General features: G+C 38.2%; 1 protein-coding gene across 3 annotated transcripts in view; it reads left to right on the plus strand.

Moving 5' to 3' along the window:
* Positions 1-758: 758 nt before the first annotated feature.
* The window catches only part of CYSLTR1 (cysteinyl leukotriene receptor 1), a 35,870-nt gene continuing 15,977 nt past the window's right edge, over positions 759-20,651 (plus strand). Inside the window, exons 1-2 of one of the 3 annotated variants that reach the window (XM_079764407.1) lie at positions 759-1,229; positions 19,773-19,825. The gene's annotated coding sequence lies outside the window, so the exon portion shown is untranslated. Of the gene's footprint in view, positions 1,230-7,234; positions 7,308-19,772; positions 19,826-20,651 lie in introns of those variants that run through there. The other 2 variants (XM_079764408.1, XM_079764409.1) reach the window with 2 other exon arrangements.

Below are 20,651 nucleotides of genomic sequence, written 5' to 3' on the forward strand. Positions count from 1 at the left end.
AGGTGGACATCACCTCGAGGGGTCCTTGACTGTGAGAGGGCTCAGGCTGGGCTGCGGGACCCCACCCCCACCCCCAGTGCACTGGGCCTCTAGTATAATATAACTCAATATAATTGATGTAAACAACTCACATCAGGGTCTCTTCATTTGGTTCACAACATCAAGATGCTACACCAAACTCAAATCAGCATGTAGCATATTGTCATGTCCCTATCTTCCAGAAGCCATACAGGCATCTGATAGCTCCAACAACACCCCAGCGCCTAGCCAAAGGTCAAGAGCATTAACCTAGATTCCAAATTCCTAACACAGAACCACTGACAGCAAGCCCAAACATTCCAGACTATTCTCAGTGTGACAAAAAACAACCCACTTTTAATTCAGTGGAGGCAATGTATTTCATGGAGATTTCAGAAAACAAAGCTCAAACTAAGGCAATTATTTTTTCAGGACATAAGGCACCAGAAAAGAAAAGCCTTTTTAGAATGTGGACAGAGCCATGAGTGTCAAAAAGGAGGGAGGGAGGAAAGGAGGGAGGAAGGGAGGGAGGGAGGGAGGGAGGGAGGGAGGGAGGGAGGGAGAGAAAGAGAGAGAATTAATTTATCTTGCCTAAGATCAAGTTTCACATAATAACAAATTACTACATACCAGTAGGATTATCTTTCTCCGCCTACAAATAGTCTAACCACCCCCAAGTCATAAAAGTCAGAGAGAACTAAGCTGGACAGAATATATTCCTTCCTGCTTCCCATCTCACAGCAGCTGTGTGATTTCCTGAAGATTCTTTTGCTGGAGCTAAGGATAACAGTTCATTTACCAGTGCACACAAAATAACCTGCAAGTCTCCAGTTTCTATTCTTCTTCCTTCTCTCTTCCTTCCCCTCCCCCATTTGGCACCAGAGAAGTAAAACTTAGGCGTACTTAAAACAGTTTGAAAACTAATCTGAAAGAGGAAGAAGAATCTATATACATTGGCTGACATGTGCTCTACCCTCTCTGCTCTTAAAAACAACAGCAACCCATGTTTTCAAAGAAGCTTGCCTAAAGAGCAGGCGTCCTGTGAATGAACTGCGCTTTCAGGACCCTCTGGAGTATTTAGATTCACTGTGGAGGTCACCAATGACGGCTTAGCTCTCCAAGAAACAGATAGATTTGGATTTACTGAAGACTTGGAGTTTTCTGAGAGTGAGTTCAAAAGGACTCTGAAGTGTCAACCTTGAACTTAGCAGGTAAGGATATTCAATGTTTCATTGCTAGGACTAGAACTGTATGTAGTAAAATTTTGTTGATTTTAGCAAATTTCTGGGAGTTTGGGGATCTACCCTACCTGCCTTAAATTAGGCTGCCAATATGAATTGAATTATTTCTGCTTTTTTTATTGGTCAGGGATTCGATAATCCAATCAGTCTGCTCAATGCTTCTGCTAGGTAGGGGCTCAATGTGGCAAAATACAGTGAACACATTCCCCCAGCCTCCAGCACCTGTGCAATTAAGTTGGAAATGTAGGACATATTTTAAAATCCTGTTTTAAAGCCTTAATGGAGTTTCTGTAATCTGTAGTAGCAGTTTCCTTCACTATTGGAAGAAAATTTATAGTGACTGCTGAAGGTGAACCAGTGAAAAATTATCTGGTACTTTAACATTCATTATCCCACTTGAACCTCTCAATTTCTGCAATTTAGATGGGGTGTTACTATCCCTGTTTTGCAAATAAGGAAATAGAGAGGCTAAGAAATAGTCTGTAAACATACCACACAACTAGAAATTGGCAAGTTATGAATAGAGACTAAAAATAGAAAGCTCTCAGAACTATAAGGAAATTGCATTGTCTATTTAGTATCTTAGACATATCTGACATAAACCAGGTTTACAGAGCCAACACTTCATACATTTTAATTAAAATCGTTGGCCAGGCACATTCTTCTTAGCAGCAAAGAAGCTGTTTTCAAGGGTAAAGAAATGGTTTGTGGGTTCCATCAGTAGCTAAAAAAAAAGAAAAATTCTAGAATTTTGAATTCAGTTGTTCTGCCTTCCAGTGGTCTGATTTCTTTGAAATCCAGAGAGAGGCCATGACACCATATATTTATCAGGTGATTATTCAAAAACAAAATATAACTAAACCTGGACTTGGGACTGCATTGTATGCCCATCAGTTCCTGCAAATAAAATAAATCAGCCTGGGAGCTAGTGAGCCCCAAAAGAATGGTAGGTTAAAGAAAGTTTGCCGGTTAAATCCAATCTGTCTTCCTAATCTAGAACTATCAATTTCATTTTCTATTACCTTTTCCCTCCTGCCTTTAATTAAACATTTGATGTGTTTAGAAACTAGTTATCTGGAATAAAATCAAGATTTTTTTCCATGGTGCAGGAAATTATAAATTTGCCTTTGCTGAATCATTGGTGATAATAAGGAATTAAGCAGGGGTAGGGAACGTCTGGCCCACGGTCTATATAAGGCCTGCAAAATCATTTAGTCTGCCCCTGCCAAGGCATTAGGGGTGAATTAATTAAATGTTTAACCAAATATAGCCAGCTAATTTTTAAGGTGATAATTTTGTATGGCCTGTGAATGATGATATAAACATCCAAATGGCCCTTGGCAGAGAGAAAGATCTCCCATCCCTGGATTAAGGAAATGGCAACGATCCTTAAGGTACACATTCAACCTTGTGCGTTTAATGTCCTGGAAGAAAGCTATCATAATCTCCCAAAAAATATAGCTCTTCGTGGACTACTACTTTGATCCATTTTTTATTTCTTATGTTCTTATGAAAATATCTCAAATACATTGCAATCCAGTAAATAAGTATTGGTTAAGCTCAATACAGTTTGTGGCACAGAGCAAGGTAAGTGGTAGTTCCTGCCTTTAAGGAATTTACTGTCGTACCTGCAGGGTTCACCAAGGAGCCTGATCTGCTATGTAAAGGGATTGAGTTGAAGAATAATAGGGAATGAATTTGGATAGAAATTTAAGACAAGATTATTAGACATTGAATCCCAGGCACTTTTTAATGGGAAATCTTATTAGCAAACTTTGAATAAGTAATGAAAAAAATTTTGAGAATATGAATCTGACAGTTTCATAATTCTGACTACACCTTGGGAAAAATGGAGATGGGAGTAAAATTTAATGAAGCTCTAGGCTAGGTTGATAGCTGTGGAAATTGACTTTATAAGAACTCAAGAAACATTTAAAAGGAATAATAGATGGAAGTAGGTGAATGATTAGATACAGGCAGCATAAGAAAGAAATAAGTCAACAATATCTCTGAAATTTTGAACCTGTGAGATCTGTAATTGTACTGCTATTCCTAGAATTAGGTAATTTGGGGATAGAAATAGGGAATGTAGAACATGCTTAGTTCTGTTTTGACCTATTGTGTTTGAGGAGATGGCAAAAATTCCAAGGAACAATGTCTTATGGATGGTTGGAAATAATGGTCCTGAATGTGAGTAATGGGTAAGAGGTACAGGCCAAAGTTAAATCTGGGGATTATGATTGATAGCCAATGCCATAAAAATGCCTCAACTTAGAGAAAGTAAATCTATGAGATGACCAAGGACTGAAATTTGTGCAGTTTCTGCATTTTCAGGCCAGAGGAAGAAGAGGGTCTTAAGAAATAAGAACCACAGAAATGTTATAGGCACCCCAAAACACCAGAAAAGGTGTTATCCGACAGCCCCTGTGAGTTGGAGGGGGAGGGCTGTCCCCTCCTCGGTTCTTGTCAGTCTTTCAGTAAAGACTTCAAACAAGTGATAGCAAATGATTTCTTTATAACAAAGCAAATTTATCAAAAAAGCAAATTTATCAAAATATACCTGCCCTATAAGGTGCAGATTGACTTCCCAACTAATTTGGGAAGTCCCCACCTAGTAGAGGTTTAATATTTTATTCCTCTTTGTCTATAGGTTTTAAAATTCCTTTGCCGGATATTTTGGTACAGATTAATTCTCAAGGTGCCATTTTACTTTGCTGTGGCCTTCCCAGAATTCATGAGAAGCACCTGGCAACTTTATCTTGTCAAGCCCTGAGACTGCTGGCTTCTCTGTTTAGGAAGTAAAATAAAACTACCCTTTTTCCCTTCCCCCTTACCCCCTCCTTTCCTGCATTCTTTAATTGGGGAGGCTTTAACCATTTGCCTTCGGTGTCCTTGGTTCTCTGGGAAGATAATGATTTGTTATTTACAAGCTAGCTGCAACTGTCCAAATTGTTTAGCTTGTTTAATTTCCTTGTTTCCATTTCCTATTCCATCCACTTACTTAGGAATTTTCCTAGTTCCTCACTATTCTGTTACAGAAATACAATTCTTCTTCTCAAAAGGTAACAAGCATCTTGAGAGAAGGTATCGAGTTATTTATTCTTTTAAATCTCCCCTTCCCAACAATAACTAGCATCATGCTTTATAAACACCATGAACACTCAATAAATATTAAGTTACTCTAACATAAGCAAACATGGAGAATTTTTGCTTCAAGCAATCTTCCAGTTTGAACTCTGTCATAAATTCTGCAATTTAACAGTGGCTGCTCTAAACTACCTTGCTGCTCAGGTTTCAGTGGAAAGGAAACAGCCTGGATAGCTGGGAGTCATTCTACTTTTGTCTTGTAATCAGCTATGTGTTCTTTAGCAAATTACTAAGCATCAGTTTTTCTTGGTTTCCTCATGTACCAAATGTAGTAATGAGCCTATGGGAATATTTTTAGATCGTTAAAATAATAAATATAAATATTAAAGCAACTTGAAAATATAAACCGCCTTACAAAAGGGTTTTGTTTAAAGTCCATTCCAAGTTAATAAAATACACAACAAATTTGATAGCATATGGAGGGAGTAGGGCCAGTTACTTTCTGCTTACAACACTATAGCTCTAGACCAGGAGCCTCACTCTAAGTATCAGCAATCCCATCCAACTCCTTGGACATGTCAGTAGGATCCAGCCCTCTGGTAACCACTAACTTTACAATACCTGAATTTTATTTACTTATTATTTATTTACTTTTAATGTTTTACTGATTTTAGAGAGAGGGGAATAAAATATTTAAGAGTAGTATTTAAGAAGTATTTCTGTGAAAACACTACCCATATTTATTCATTAGCTATTACTTCCATTATGTCCATTGTTCTCAGGATTAAATCCTAAGGTTCAAAACAATTTTTACATAAAGTTCTGAATGTAACACAATATTTCACTACTCTGTCCTAAAGCCACTTGTCCAACCACCAATTTCGTTATAATACAAATCATGTTCCCAGAATATATAGGTAGGTAAAGTGCATGTGTCACTCCATAAAATACAAAGACCTAAAGTCATTTTTATCCTTCAAATCAATGTTATTTGGGTTTCAGGCTACATAGATGTCTACAGGGTATAATTTGAAAGCCAGTGAGAAACATTTTCCAGTTAAATAAGGATGAGCAAACTTCTAGGAGACAGATTCATGCTAATCAACCCTACAAAACTGATTCATGAATCAGAATACTAACTTGTTGATTTGGATTGATTGTTGATTGTTGATAGACGCATAGCAGATAGTGGTACATCATTATCCTTACAGAAAAGACAACAAAGGAAGTCATTTAACCAGATTATAAATCCAGACATCTTAAGTCCATTAATTTATGTTACAATACTGGTACTAAAACACCATCAACTGACAATTACTTTCGCCTTCAATTGAGAACTCTTTATAGGTAGGTAGAGAAGACCACTATTTAAACTTAAGTCATGTACCACAAAACTCTTCACCCTGCTTCCTCATTTCATCTCAGCCTATCATGACCTCTCCATTCTTTGTGTCTCACCAGTTTTGCGCTCACATTTAGAGGGAAGTTCATATGAGATAAAAGAAAGAAAAATCAATAAATATTTGGAAAAAATTAAGGAAGGACCCTGCTAGAAAATAGGGGGAAAGAGGCAAAACAGAAAAATAAACATAGACCCTTGAACACTTAAACAGAGTTAGATTTCCTTTTGATGAATAAAATGTAATTATCTTATTTATTTAGAGTGTTTATTGAATCAATATATCCCAGACTTTTGAGCGCCTACTGAAATGTGACTGATGGAAAAGGAAAAAGGAGCTGAGATCTAAACTTGGCATATTCAGGCTTTCTTTAATTTTCCATCAACCATTTTTCCCTAAAAAGGAAAAAATCCAGTTTGGAATCACATTGTGAGATGTCTAACATATAGAACTTGTTAAGATTTTTCATCTATTTCATATTAACAGCTTCTGTTTTTACATAGTGTTGTCTTTCTATTGTCATGGATTCAACATGATTCATGGAATAAAGTTAACAGTAACAGCATTCAAACATCTTTGACACATCTTAGGTACTTATTCCGAAATTCCTATGAAGTTCAGGCCTCAGAAGATATCAAAAGCTTCTTTTTATTCAAAATTTGTTGCCCTTTATGTTTAACCTAAATTTTAATTCTTGTTTAAGACAAAAGCCTTCAATAAAAGCAATCTCCTAGAGAATAATTATTTTGCTTCCAAGATCCAGCCATCTAAATACCAAGAAGTTAGGGACAGGCCTCAGAGTCAGCTATGAGCAATGGCCTCAGAACTTACAAGGATTCCATGTTTCTAGTATTTAACTAGAGACTTATTCAGGTATCCATGGAAGAAGGTAGGCCCTCTAGTTAGTGCTCTACCACAATTGCAGACATATATAAGCTATATGTCTATAACATATTTATATCACTCGGACTAAGGATAGACCTCTTCTTCCACTGTGCATTCCCACCCACACTCATACACTCCTCAAGATACCTATTGCTATTTTGTGATTTGCATTGCCCTTCAATTTCTTCTTATACATCACTTTATTCTGATGATAAACAATAAATATTTCTGTCACAGTACTATACATTGGGCACACTGTGTTATTAGCTCCAAATGCCATAGTCCAAGTCTTTTTTGGACTTGGCATTGTCCTGTGTTTTGAATCCAACTGACAACAGAGTAGCCCAATTTAATGAGTGTGATGTTCTCCCCTTAAGGAGGAATAAGCTACTAGAGAGGAAGCATCTTAGAACTGTCAGCAGTGCACTATCAACTCCCCTGTAGTTTTTAGTACCAATGAGGATGCTGCTAAGCATATCTTTGAAAAAGCCAAGTGAAAAAAACTACTTATTATGATAATAAGGCTACAGTGAGGGTCTTTCTACTCCTTTTCCCTCAATTTTTAAAATATATTTTATTGATTTTTTACAGAGAGGAAAGAAGAGGGATAGAGAGTTAGAAACATCGATCAGCTGCCTCCTGCACACCCCCCACCAGGGATGTGCCCGCAACCAAGGTACATACCCTTGACCAGAACCGAACCCAGGACCCTTTAGTCAGCAGGCCGACGCTCTATCCACTGAACCAAACCGATAAGGGCTCCCTCAATCTTTTATTACATGGAGGAAAGCCACTGGGATCATTAGTACAAGCCTGGTTGTTTATAGATTAAAACCCCATAGAAGATGTATAGCTCTGCTGCAGCCATTCAATAACCAAACACTCAATTAACATTTATTGCACATTTTTCTATGTGTGAAACATTATAATAGGCTAGGCTTTGGATTCACAGAGCTAAAGAAAAAAAAAGCTGGACTTTTTCTTTTTGTCCTGGGGTAGTTCACAGTCTACTTAGGGAGACAAGATTCCTACACGTTGGAAGATATAATACAAGGTATTAGAATGCTGTCTGCCATATTATTGGTACAAACTATAAACACAATACAAATTCAAAAATAGAGATAGAAATGTAGAATGGGGTGATCAAAGTTGGTGTCAGGAAGTGAAACCTGAGCTCAGCCCAGTATGAGCAGGAAAGAGAAACATAACAATTTGCATTTTTATAGTGCTTTGTTTGCAAAATACTCTTCTTTGGTGAGTCTCCATGCATGTATTCATCCAACAAATACCTGCGTATCAAAAAATTAATAAAACATTGTCCCAGTTAATCAACTTGGATATAACCCCTTCATAATGTAGATATCTGTCAAATCATTATATTGTACACTTTAAATATCTTACAATTTTATTCATCAATTATACCTCAATAAATCTGGGGGCAGGGGGTATTGTCCCTCACCTTCCTGAGTTCAGCCTTTTGGGCTGAACAGCACAACTTTTTCATTTGACAATAATAGGATACATAATAGGAAAAGGAGGCAGTGGGGAGTTGACCAAATAAAAGTAGGGCCCCATGAGCTGCACCCTCATGATAACCAAGTTTCCTGCATCTTGCCACTGCTCAGCAAAAGTGGAAGAAGTATCTGCCTTAGAAAGCTGAGCCTTGAGTTGCAACCCCCCCCCCCCCCCCGCCACTTCCTCTTCTGCTTTGGCCCTGCCTTCATCACCCCCCTCCTGTTGGCGGTCCTCCAATACATGCAGACCATCCGGTGCATGCTAACATTTACTAGAAAAGTAAAGGAAGTCTTGGGGAGTCATTCAATTTAATAGAGTCATAAAAATACATCTGAATACTGATTTAATCTTTCAGTCTCTCCTGATGACTGAATTAAAAAACACCCATCATTAGTTTTACCCAGAACTTATTGTCACGGTCTTCAGATTCTCATCAATCTCTGGCTTAGGCCACTTTTGAACTCTCTTTCAGCCCCACTAGAACACTTTTGCCTTTCTTTGTTTTAAGCTCTTTGCCTTCTATTTCTTTCTAAATGTGTGGATTCATCTGCCTACCCCCATTCCTTTCTTCTCCAGTGACTTATAAAGTGTCCATTCACAAGTCATGGTCTCCTATACTCCTTTAGATTTTACAGGGTTTTTTAAATAGACTCTACCCTCTTAGAGGTGTCCACATTTCGCTTCTACTTTAAACCATTATCTAGATTCTTGCACAATAACATCTGCATTTCCACACACAAAAACATACTTCTCCCTAGACCTCGTAGATCCCACCATGGGGAGTTAAATACTCTATTACTCAAAAGCACCTAATACCAGGGAGTTACTTTTCCAAAGTTGCTCAATTAGGAGAGGAAGAGAGCAAAAATTAATAAAGCAGACTCACTATCATTAATGAGCTCACCATCTAAATGGGTATGACAGATTTGTAAGCAAAACGAGTAATTGGTAAGCACTGTAAAAAGATAATAGAACCATGAACAATGGAGCATTTATAGAGAATGATAACTTCAACTTGAATCTTGAATTATAAGTAGAAAATTGTCAAGTTCACCTCTTTGACCTTTCATGTAAGGGTGAAAAAAGATGCATAGTTCAAGTATCTTCACCTAGCCAAGGGATCATATAATAAGAATCCTGAACTGATTTGGTGGAAGAGCGAGAAACAGTTGATACTACAATAAAAGAATGAACAGAACTTGGAATTTGCATGTGAGAGATGATATCAGGTTGGAGTGGCATCAAATATGACTACCAGGTTCTGTGCCTGAGTGGCTGGAAGACTATTCATGTCCATGAAAAAAGAAAAAAATCAGTGGGAGAAGTTGATTTTGGGGGAAAAACATATATTTGTCTATAAACATTTGAAAAGGAGAACAAGGCATGTGATACAAGAAAAGCAATCTAATAGGCAGTTGAAAATGAGAGACTAATGTTAGAGTATTTTGTAGCTGAGACAGATTTTTTAAAAATATTTTTTATTGATTTTGAGAGAGACAGAGAGAGAGAGAGAGAGAGAGAGAGAGAGAGAGAGAGATCGCTGTGAAAGTGAAACATCAGGTGGGTGCCTCCTACATGCACCCTACTGGGGATCAAGACCCAGGCATGTGGGTGCCTCCTGCACGGCCCCTACTGGGGATTGAGACCACAACCCAGGCGTGTGCCCTGACCAGGAATCAAACCAGATACTTCTTGATGTACAGGACAACATTCAACCAACTGAGTCACACTGGCGAGGGTGGGAGATTTTGAGTTATCCACATGAAAGCAATCATTTTATGCTATGGTAATTGATAAATTCTTAAAGGGAAAGAGAAGCAAAACCTAACATTATACATTTGCATGTCACAGATTTTGGTTGCACTCTGACAACCTCAATTGACTATATAGGAAGTCTGTCGTTGATGAAGGGAAATAAAAAGGAAGAGCTGGTATTGGGGCAGCAGACTGATGACTGTAATGCCTGGATTCTAATTCCTGCCCTGTTACTAACTATGTGCTCTTGAGCAAGTCATGACCATTCTACTATCATCCTCAGGATTCAGTTTTTCACATGTAAAAAATCATTGGAACAGGATCACAAAGACTACTTCTGGCTCAAACTGACACCTATTCTTGGAATAAGAAGGAGCATATTTTACTGACATGGTTCAATAATATTTTCTTAAAAGAGAATAGCATAGAACTTCACTAGCCGTCCATTATGTTCCTGCTAGTCAAAGCACTATGCTAACCACTCTAGAAGAAACATGGAGAAGTATAAGGGGAAGTAAAATAGGAAAAAGAAAACATGAATATATAACCACTCAAGGAACTTGCAATATAGTTGAACCTACTGGACCTACTTTTATCTGACCCACAGTAAATCATAATTCTGCTGTCAGACTTGCATGTCACTTTAGTTGGATGAGGAACAAGCAGCTTAAATTTAGTTCTCATACAACGTTGTACTTGTTTGCTTTGGTAATATGTTCTGGGGGGGGGATTACTGTTTTAAAAGTTACACCAAAGGGCCCAACTGGCATGGCTCAGTGTTTGAGTGTGACCTATGAAGCAGGAGGTCATGGTTTGGTTCCTGGTCAGGGCATATGCCAGGTTGGGGGTTCGATCCCCAGTAGCGGGCGTGCAGGAGGTGGCTTCTCATCATTATTGATGTTTCTCTCTCCCCCACCCCTCTCTTTCTCTCTGAAATCAATAAAAATATATTTTTTAAAAGTTACACCAAAAAAATAAGAAATTAATATAAAGAACAATAGATCTAATGTGCCTCAATAAAGCAATTTTGAAATGAGTTAGTCTGATTTAACATATTCATTGGGCACCAACTGTAATGCTCCTTGATAGATTCTACAGAAAGTATTCATATTAATTATACCCAGTTTTTGTCCTCAAAAATTCTATAATCTAGTAGTAGAGATTAGACAAAGAAATGAGCTAACAAAAAGTAAAAAGAAGTAGAAACATGAAGTAACTAAAAACAGGAAACTGAATCCTGTAGTTGAACCATCGACTTCTGTGGTCCACTGCTTTCTAAGGTTCTAACATCCTGAGAATAACCTGTACTTCCTCCCTCCTAATTCTTCCTTCCACATCTAACATTTCTACTAACCATTTTCCCACTTTGCCCTCTGGAACGCTCTCTCCATTATAAGTGCTCCTACATCCTAAATCTCTTCAAATAATTCTCCCTACCCCAAGAGAAACACTGTCCTCACCATCAAAAGTAAACCGTTTACAACAAACGGATGGTTGCCAGGTGGGAGGGGTTTTGGGGTTAGTAAAAAAGGTGAGAGATTAAGAAATACAAATTGGCAGTTACAAAATTCACAGCCCTGGCCAGTGTGACTCAGTTGGTTGAGCACGGTCCCATGCACTGAAAGTAGAGTGGTTTGATTTCTGGTCAGGGCAAATGCCCAGGTTGGAGATTCAGTCCCTGGTCCAGGTGAATATGGGAGGCAACTGATTGATTTTTCTCTCTCACATCAATGTTTATTTCTCTCTCTCCCTATCCCTTTCTCTTTCTCTAAAAAAATAAATAAAAACATATTTTTTTTTAAAGTAGTCACAGGATGCCCTAACCGGTTTGGCTCAGTGGATAGAGCGTCGACCTGCAGACTGAAAGGTCCCAGGTTCAATTCCAGTCAAGGGAATGTACCTTGGTTGCAGGCACATCCCCAGTAGGGGGTGTGCAGGAGGCAGCTGATCGATGTTTCTCTCTCATCGATGTTTCTAACTCTCTATCCCTCTCCCTTCCTCTCTGTAAAAAATCAATTATATATATATATATATATATATATATATATATATATATTTTTTTTTTTTTTAAAGTAGTCACAGGAACAAAAAGTACAGCAAAGGAAATATAGAAAATAATACTGTAATAAATATATATGGTATCAAGGGGGTTCTAGATTTTTGAGAAGATCACTTCATAAGTTATATAAATGTCTAACCACTATGCTGTGCACCTAAAACTAATGTAATATCGAATGTCAATTGTAACTGAAAAAAATGTTTGCTAACACAGCCAAAATAGTAAGCTGCTTATTTTTCTATATCCCATGTACTATGAGACCTAGAACATCCATTGTATATCTCCTGGCTCCCTGGTGCCACTTTATATAATTTGTTATTTGTTTTTTAACCATTTTTTATTTTTCAATTACAGTTGGCATACAATATTATATTAGTTTCAGGCATAAACCCCAGTTATTAAATATTATATAATTTACTAAGTGGTCATCCTGATAAATCTCACACCCATCTGACACCATACTTAGTTATTAGAATACTAGAGGCATGGTGCATGAAAATTCATGCACTGGAGGGGGGGTCCCTCAGCCTGGCCTGCCCCCTCTCACAGTCCGGGAGCCCTCAGGGGCAGGAGGTGACCCGGCGATCAGGGGAAGGCAATGCCCCATCACACCTCTGTTACTGCCACTGATGGCAGCGCAAGCCTCAGCCGGCCCTGGTTACCTGAGCCTCAGGTGGCCCTGGGAGGCTGGACAGCTGCCATCTAAGGCTTGCCTGCACCTTGGCCAGCCCTGGGCAGCTGGGCAGCTGACATCTGAGGTTTGTCTGCACCTTGGGCCAGCCCTGGGCAGCTGGGGGGCTGAGGGAACTGGGGGACTCTGGAGGCAGGTATGCCTGCCGCCCCAGCAGGGCTGAGGGGACTGGGCACAACCATCTTGTAGCTGTGGGCGCTGCCATCTTTGAGGGCGGGGCGGTCAATTAACATACCCCCTTCTTATTGGCTGTGGGCGCCATTATCTTTGCAATGGCGTGAAGATCAATTAGCATATTCCCTCTTTATTAGATAGGATTATAGACTATATTCCCTATGCTGTACTTTACATCTCCATAACTATTCTGTAACAACCAATTTTTACTTCATAATTCCTTCACCTTTTTCACTTATGTCCCCAAACCTCCTCCTATCTAGCAACCATCAAAATGTTCTCTGTATCTATGAGTCTGTTTCTGTTCTGCTTGTTCATCTATTTTGTTTTTAGATTCATTTCTTGATAGATATGTACTTATTGCTATTTTATTTTTCATATTTTTTATTTTCTTTTTTTCTTCTTCTTAAAGAAGACCCTTTAACATTTCATGTAATACCAATTTGGTGATAATGAACTCCTTTAGCTTTTTCTTATCTGGGAAGCTCTTTATATGTTCTTTGATTCTAAATGATAGCTTTTCTGAATAGAGTAATCTTGGTTGTAGGTCCTTGCTTTTCATCACTTTGAATATTTCTTGCTAATCCCTTCTGGTCTACAAAGTTTCTGTTGAGAAATCAACTGACAGTCATATGGGTGCTCCCTTGTAAGTAACTAACTGCTTTTCTCTTGCACTTTTAAGATTCTCTCTTTGTCTTTAACCTTTGGCATTTTAATTATGATGTTTCTTGATGTGGGCCTCTTTGGGTTTATCTTGTTTGGGACTCTCTTCACTTCCTGGACTTGTATGTCTATTTCCTTCACCAAGTTAAGGAAGTTTTTCGTCATTATTTTTTCAGATAGGTTTTAATTTCTTACTCTCTCTCTTCTTCTGGCACCCCCATGATACAAATGCTGGTATGCTTGAAGTTGTTGTCCCAGAAGCTCCTTACACTATGTTTATTTTTTATTTTTGCTGTTCTGATTGGGTGTTTTCTGCTTCCTTATATTCCACATCACTGATTTGATTCTCTGCTTCATTTATTCTACGGTTAATTTCCCCTAATGTATTATTCATTTCAGTTAGTGTATCCTTCATTTCTGAATGTTTCTTTTTTATGATTTCTAGGTCCTTTTTTCATGCTGTTGAAGTTCACACTAAGTTCCTTGAGCATCCTTATAACTATTGTTTTGAACTCTGTATCTAGTAGTTTGTTTGCCTCTGTTTCATTTAATTTTTTTTCTGGAGATTTCTCCTTTCATTCATTTGTTACCTCTTTCTTTGTCTCATTTTGGCTGCTTCCCTATGTATATTTGTATGTATTTGGTAGAGCTGATATGTCTCCCAGACTTGATAGAGTAGCCTTATGTAGCAGGTGTCCTGTAGGGTCCAGTGGTACAGCCTTCCCAGTCACATGAACTGAGTGCTCCAGGTGCACCCCTATGTGGGATGTGTGTACTGTCCTGATATAGTTGAGCCCTGATTAGTGTGGGGATCACTGAGAGGGATTGACCCCTAGGTCAGTCAGTTGCTAGGACAAGCTGTGACTACAGTGAAGGAGCTGCTGTTCAGGAGTCAACCCTATGGAACAGAACTTCCTTCAGTGGGGCTTTGGTGCTCACCAAGTTCACCCCTTGACTGTGTTGCTCATGGAGATGGTAGGGTTGCAATCTGGCATGGTCTGAAGCTGTCCACTGGGTACACTGGCTCTGGGGCCTCACAGAAGGTTCAGATACAGCCAATGTTTGTGCCCTGCCTGGGGTCACCTGACATGAGTTACAGAGCAATCTGCAGATTTCTGCTACTTGTGTTGGGCCTAAAGGTGCCCAGGAGAGGCCAAGCTGTGAATCAAGGCCAGCTGCCAATAGTACCAGGCCTGGGGCCACTTATCAAGAGGTACACAAATGCAGTGGCCAGATGTTGCTTGCTTGATAGAAAAGTCCAAAGCATGAGGCAAGAGAGGTCATTTTTATGGAAAAGCCACTGGAAATGGCTTGGGTGGGCCTGCAAGTTGTGGGGTTGGGTTTCAGGGAATCACCAAGGTAGGGCAAACAGTATGGAGACTCAGATATGGCACCTGCCTATTGGCTCTGTGGTGATGGTGGTGGTGGTGCAGGTCTCAGAAAAGGAACAATGGCCTCTGCCAGCACTTTTATCTGGCAGAAAGCTTTCCCCATCCAAGCTCTCGCTCTGATGTTAGACAATTCAGTTCCTCCCTGTATGTCTCCAGTTCCTTTCAAGCTGCTGAGGCAGCAACTGAAACTCAAAAAGAATGAGTCCAAATAAGTCCATGTGCAGGCCCTTTAAGAGGAATGCCTGAGGCTCCAGCATCCCCACACAGTGCACAAGCCATTCATCTATGTTACCCTCTAATACTCCTTATTAATGTCATCATCGATTGACTTCAGACTTCTTTTTCTATAATTCACTGAATATTTTGGTATTTGGCTTGCAATCTTCCTTTCTACCCTAAATCCTGGTAAGTTCATCTTTCATGTAAACAACCAACCCAGCAAATTGAATTCAAATTTTCTTGATCACCTCTTGTGGAAAAACATTCATTCACATTCCACCTTGGTTATTCATTCCATGATCATACTTAGGGCCTTATTTATTAGCACACAACTGAAATCTTAAACTCCAGTGTACATTCTCTGACTATAATCTCCAATATTTTCAGTTGTTTCATTCCTTATTGCTACTACACCAGTTATTAAAGCTCAATGAATCTTCCAGTCTCCTGGTCCATCCATCTTTCCCAAATCTCCTAAACTTCTTCATGGTTTTACTTTTAACCATTCTTTAGGTAGCATTCTTAACTTCCTTTACCCCATTTTCCTTCCATAACATTTGTTCTAGGAGCCCTCTAATATTACATCAATTTAAGCATTTGCATTTTTTATCTTTTACACCCAGGCTGCTGAACACTATTTTAATAAATCATAAACCATAGAAAGTCACTCTGTAAGGTTATGATAAAATATTATTGTAGTCTTGAATGATGCTTTGAGTTCAACTTAATAGGTCACTGGAGTCCTTTGAAAGGAAAGTGATAGGATCACAACTGCTTTAACATTAATAATTTGGCATAAATTATAAGGACTCAAAAGATTAGAAACAATAAAATTAAAACAAAAGCTGTGCCCTTGCCTGTGTGGCTCAAATGGTTGGAACATTGTGCCACGCACCAAAGGGTCGTGAGTTCAATCCCCATCTGGGGCACATGCAAGAGGCAACTGTAGATGTTTCTCTCTCCCTCTTTATTCCTCTCTCTCTCTAAAATCAATAAAAACATATCCTCAGGTGAGGATAAAAATTTTTTAAAGACATCTGTAATTTCTAATAGTCAATAAACAGTATCCCTATATTATAGCCAAAGAAAGAACAAAGAAGTGCACCAACCCTTGGCTTATTGTGTAGTCCTTTACATAACAGTTTTTTCAAATGCCATGATTTGTACCAGTATATGAGTATGTCTTATGTCAATGTTTAGTGACAGGTCTTGTAGAATCTGAAACTTAATAGTGTGGTGTAATGAAAATAGCACTGGACTGTGAGTCAGGCATCCTGACTCTGTCACTAATTCTGTTTGTATCTTTCTGGGCCATGAAGAGAGTTTGGTTGGATTTGATGTTTTCTAAATTCTCTTCTGGCTCTAACATTCTATAAAACTAAGTCATTCAATCCCAAACAGAGATTTTACAGCCACTTCTGAAAGCTTCCTTCAACAGAGTACCACTATTTAAGAACTGTTTTCAGTAACCTGACACATACTTCCTTTTTACTGACTTCTTCACCTAACAGTTGTGTCAGAACATAACTCTCTCCCTTCTCATATGACTCACTCAGTGATCATATCTGGTCTCAAATTCTCATGAAAACCTGAACACCAGGACACTGCTAAATTACTTTTTGTCCTACCAATTTATGTTGTAAAGAGTGCCCAGATTATCACTGGTATAATTTGTAAAATTGAATATGCCTCAGAGAATCAAGTTTGATATTATGCCAATAGATTTATAGTAATAGAAGGGACTCAAAGAAGTAATTTAGTACAGTCTAGTGTGATGAAATTTACATTTTCTCCTATAGGTAATCTGGAGATTCTGAGGTAGAAGGTATGATCAAGGTGGTGTTCAGTCAGGACTACCTCCTCACTGCTGATTTATAAACAAGTTGAAACTTGTTTCTATGCTTAGACCTAGTTTATTTGTTCTTTATTTCCTTCCTTTCTCCCTTTGCCTCTCTCTCTCTCTCTCTCTCTCTCTCTCTCTCTCTCTCTCTCATCTTTTTTCCTTTTTCTTTAGCTCTACTTACAACAAAAGAGTACATTTCCTGACTGGTATTTAACAAACTTGCTGAGCGTTCATCTTAGTTACATCTCCCAATTCATTAAATTTCTCAAAGTTATTCAGAATTGTAACCCCCACCCACCTGATTTGGTAACATCTGCATAAAATAATGATTCTGTTTTCTTACCTACTATCAATGACATTAATAAGAGTGGTAGACCCAGGCCAACCCAGTGAAATACAGCTATATCAGTAGAAGACCAACACAGATCAGTTATCATTCTCAAGTATAAGCTTATCCAATTCAATGTCAGTCAGTAAAACCTTTGAGGGCTTACCATGTCTCAAGCTCCTAGCTAAGCTTGTTGAGAACACAAAAGTTAGTGAAACAGTCTGCCTGTCCTAAGGAGCTTCACATAAGAAGAGTTAAGCCCAATAGATAAATAGGAATAATAGAGGCTTAGAAAATATTTTTAATAAATGACTATAATATTTAGGCATAAAATATTAAGTTCTATAGTTATACCATCTTTTTTGCTTTATTTTTGAGTATGTTATGAAATGTAGATTTAAAGTTTTAAATAAGGCTGATGGCCTCTTCTCCCAACAAAACTAACTTAATTTCTTCTTATAATTCTTAGTATTTAATATAAACTGATATTGCAATTTTACCAATATCTTTCTAGATATAGAAGTTAAACTTAGCAATTCGGTTTTTCAGCCTTATCCTTTAAAATTATCAGTTTTAACCTCAGTAAGTTTAGCTCATCATTTAATACATTGAGGTAATTTAGACAAGACAGCAGACATTTCATTTTATTCTATTTATGACAAAATAATAAGCCATTAATCATGTAATAAAAACCAGAAGAGATTTGTTCAATTAAATTAATTTTTAAATATATATACTTTATTTCAGAGAAGAAGGAAGAGTAAGAGAGAGATAGAAACATCAATGATGAGAGAGAATCATTGATGGACTGCCTCCTGCATGCCCCACAATGGGGATCGAGCCCACAACCCCCAAATCACGTCCTCCTGGTTCTTAGGTTGATGCTCAACCACTGAACCACGCCGGCCAGGCTTAAATTAACTTTTAATATGCTATTTACATGCATTGTCAAAGACTACATTTATTAAGAATAGATACCTGATTCACTACATTTATTAAGAATAGATACCTGAGGAGGTTCTTGTCAATGTCTCAAAACTGTATGTATTCCTGAGAAGAATGTCACTGCATTAATATTTTCTGAAATACTCAAGGAAATAAGGTACCATCTACTGCTCCACACTAAAGGGCAATTGGATGGTCTTCCATTTCCCCATAGGGTCTTTCTTCAGTGGCATATGTGCCTATTTTAAGAGCCTCTTTCAACATTGCAAAACTCTGCCTTTATCTAGAAATCTTCAGCTGTATTCCCAACCTTCGTTATAATTTATCCAGGAGATTTCATCTGGACTCAAGGCAAAGATTTCTGACAAACCCTTTTTGTTGGAGCATTTATGTGCAGAATATAGTGTTTCACTCCTACCTTTCCAGAAAAAAAAATAGGTGTCTCAGATGAAATGAACATCCACCTGAAGCATCTTAACCAATTATTCTTACTTTTCTATTTATAAGTCCACACTTCCATGGCTACCACATTTTTGCAGATTTTTCTAGCTTAACTTTGGACCACATTTCCTCCCTAGAAAATCCCTTCTAGACATTTCTTCTTTGGTAAGTGGAATTCAAAGATGGCTCTCAGGATTCCTACCCCTTATGTACAGCTCTGTATAATCTCCTCCCCTGGAGTGTAAGGGTGGGGCCTATGAATATAAGGGGATTTCATTCTTGTGTTAGGGTACGAATAAATTGGTTTTCAGTTAACTGAAAAGGAGATTATCCTGGGTGGGACTATTGAATAGGGTGAACCCTTTAAAAGAAGGTATAGAAGTCAGAAATATTTGAAGAGAAAAATCTTCGCCCTGGTGTCCTGTAAGAAAGGAAACAACCATGTTGAGAGAGAAGAGGACCGTGCATCAAGGGCTGAGGGTGACCTCTAGTTGCTAAGAGTGGTTATTGGCCAACAGTCATTAAGAAAATAAGAACTCATCATACAGAAACAAGTAATGAATTCTTCTAACAACCAGTGATCTTGAAATAGGATCCCTAATCTCAAGTGTGATCACAGTTCTGACTAACTGGATTGCAGCCCTGTGAGACCCTAAACACGGGACTCAGCTAACTTGTACCTGAACTCCTGACCCAAGGAAACTGTGAAAAAAATAAGAGGGTGCTATTTTAAGTTTGTGATAATTTGTTATGCATCAGTAGAAAATTAATATACCTTCATTCATCCTTTTTCTCTTCTTGTTTATGATAACTGTTTAATGGAGACCAAAAAGTCTGATTAAAAGTTTTAACCCTTGTATTTTTGTTTTAAACTCAATACTTTATTGAAAATATTTTCTCCAAGGTCACCACTAGCTTCCTAATTACTAAATCAAATTGCCATTTTTTTAACTTCATTCTCTTTGGTCTTTTGGAAAATTTTGAAATCAGTGACCATATTCCTTCTCTAAACTGTCCTTTTGACTTGTACAATACTAGACATTATTTTTTGTTTTTTTCTTTTCTCTCTTTGGTATTATTTTCCTGTCTCTTATCCTTTATTATCTTCATTTTACAGATAAGAAAACGAAGTATCAGCAAGGTTAAAAAACACCCAAGATCAAACAGCTAGTAAGTGAAGATTAAAGTCTATTGGGTTTCTGCTGCCATGTCCACATTGACATTCTCTCAGTAGAAAATTAAGCAGAGTTCTTTTTCCTTTTATTGAAGGAGGAGTGGTTTAGTATAATCAAAATGTCAGTGAGTGTTGACTACTTGCCAATACCTGCCTACATAGATCTCTTAGATTGAAAATTTCAGTAGTGCCCAGTCGACATGGCTCAGTGGTTGAGTGTCAACCTATGAACCAGGATATCAAGGTTTGATTCTGGTCAGGACACATGCCCAGGTTGTGGGCTCAATCCCCAGAGGGGAGGGTGTAAGAGGCAGCTGATCAATGATTCTCTCTCATCATTGGTGTTTCTATATCTCTCTCCCTCTCCCATACTCTCTGAAATCAATACAAATATGTTAAAAATAAAATTTCAGTACTTTGCAAGAATTATGAGCAAGGGAAAGACACAGGCAATTACAACTCACTAGTCAATAAACAGGGCAAGAAACAAGCTCTCTGTCTCTTTGCAACTATTTCAGAAGCAATTTGACCTAACATACAATATGTCCTCTGTAACTTATGTGGGTCTCATTCCTATTTTAAAAATGTAAACTAAGGCCTGAGCCAGTTTGGCTCAGTTGATAGAACATTCACTGAGAGTCCCAGGTTCAATTCCAGTCAAGGGTTCATACTTTGGTTGCAGGCTCCTCCCCGGCCAGGGCCTTGGTTAGGGCTCATGCAGGAGGCAACCAATCAATGTGTTTCTCTCACATTAATGTTTCTCTCTGTCTTTCCCTCTGTCATCCACTCTCCCTAAAAATTAATGGAAAAATATCCTTAGGT

The sequence above is a fragment of the Cnephaeus nilssonii genome (genome assembly GCF_951640355.1).
Source record: "Cnephaeus nilssonii genome assembly, chromosome: X".
Classification (NCBI taxonomy): domain Eukaryota; kingdom Metazoa; phylum Chordata; class Mammalia; order Chiroptera; family Vespertilionidae; genus Cnephaeus; species Cnephaeus nilssonii.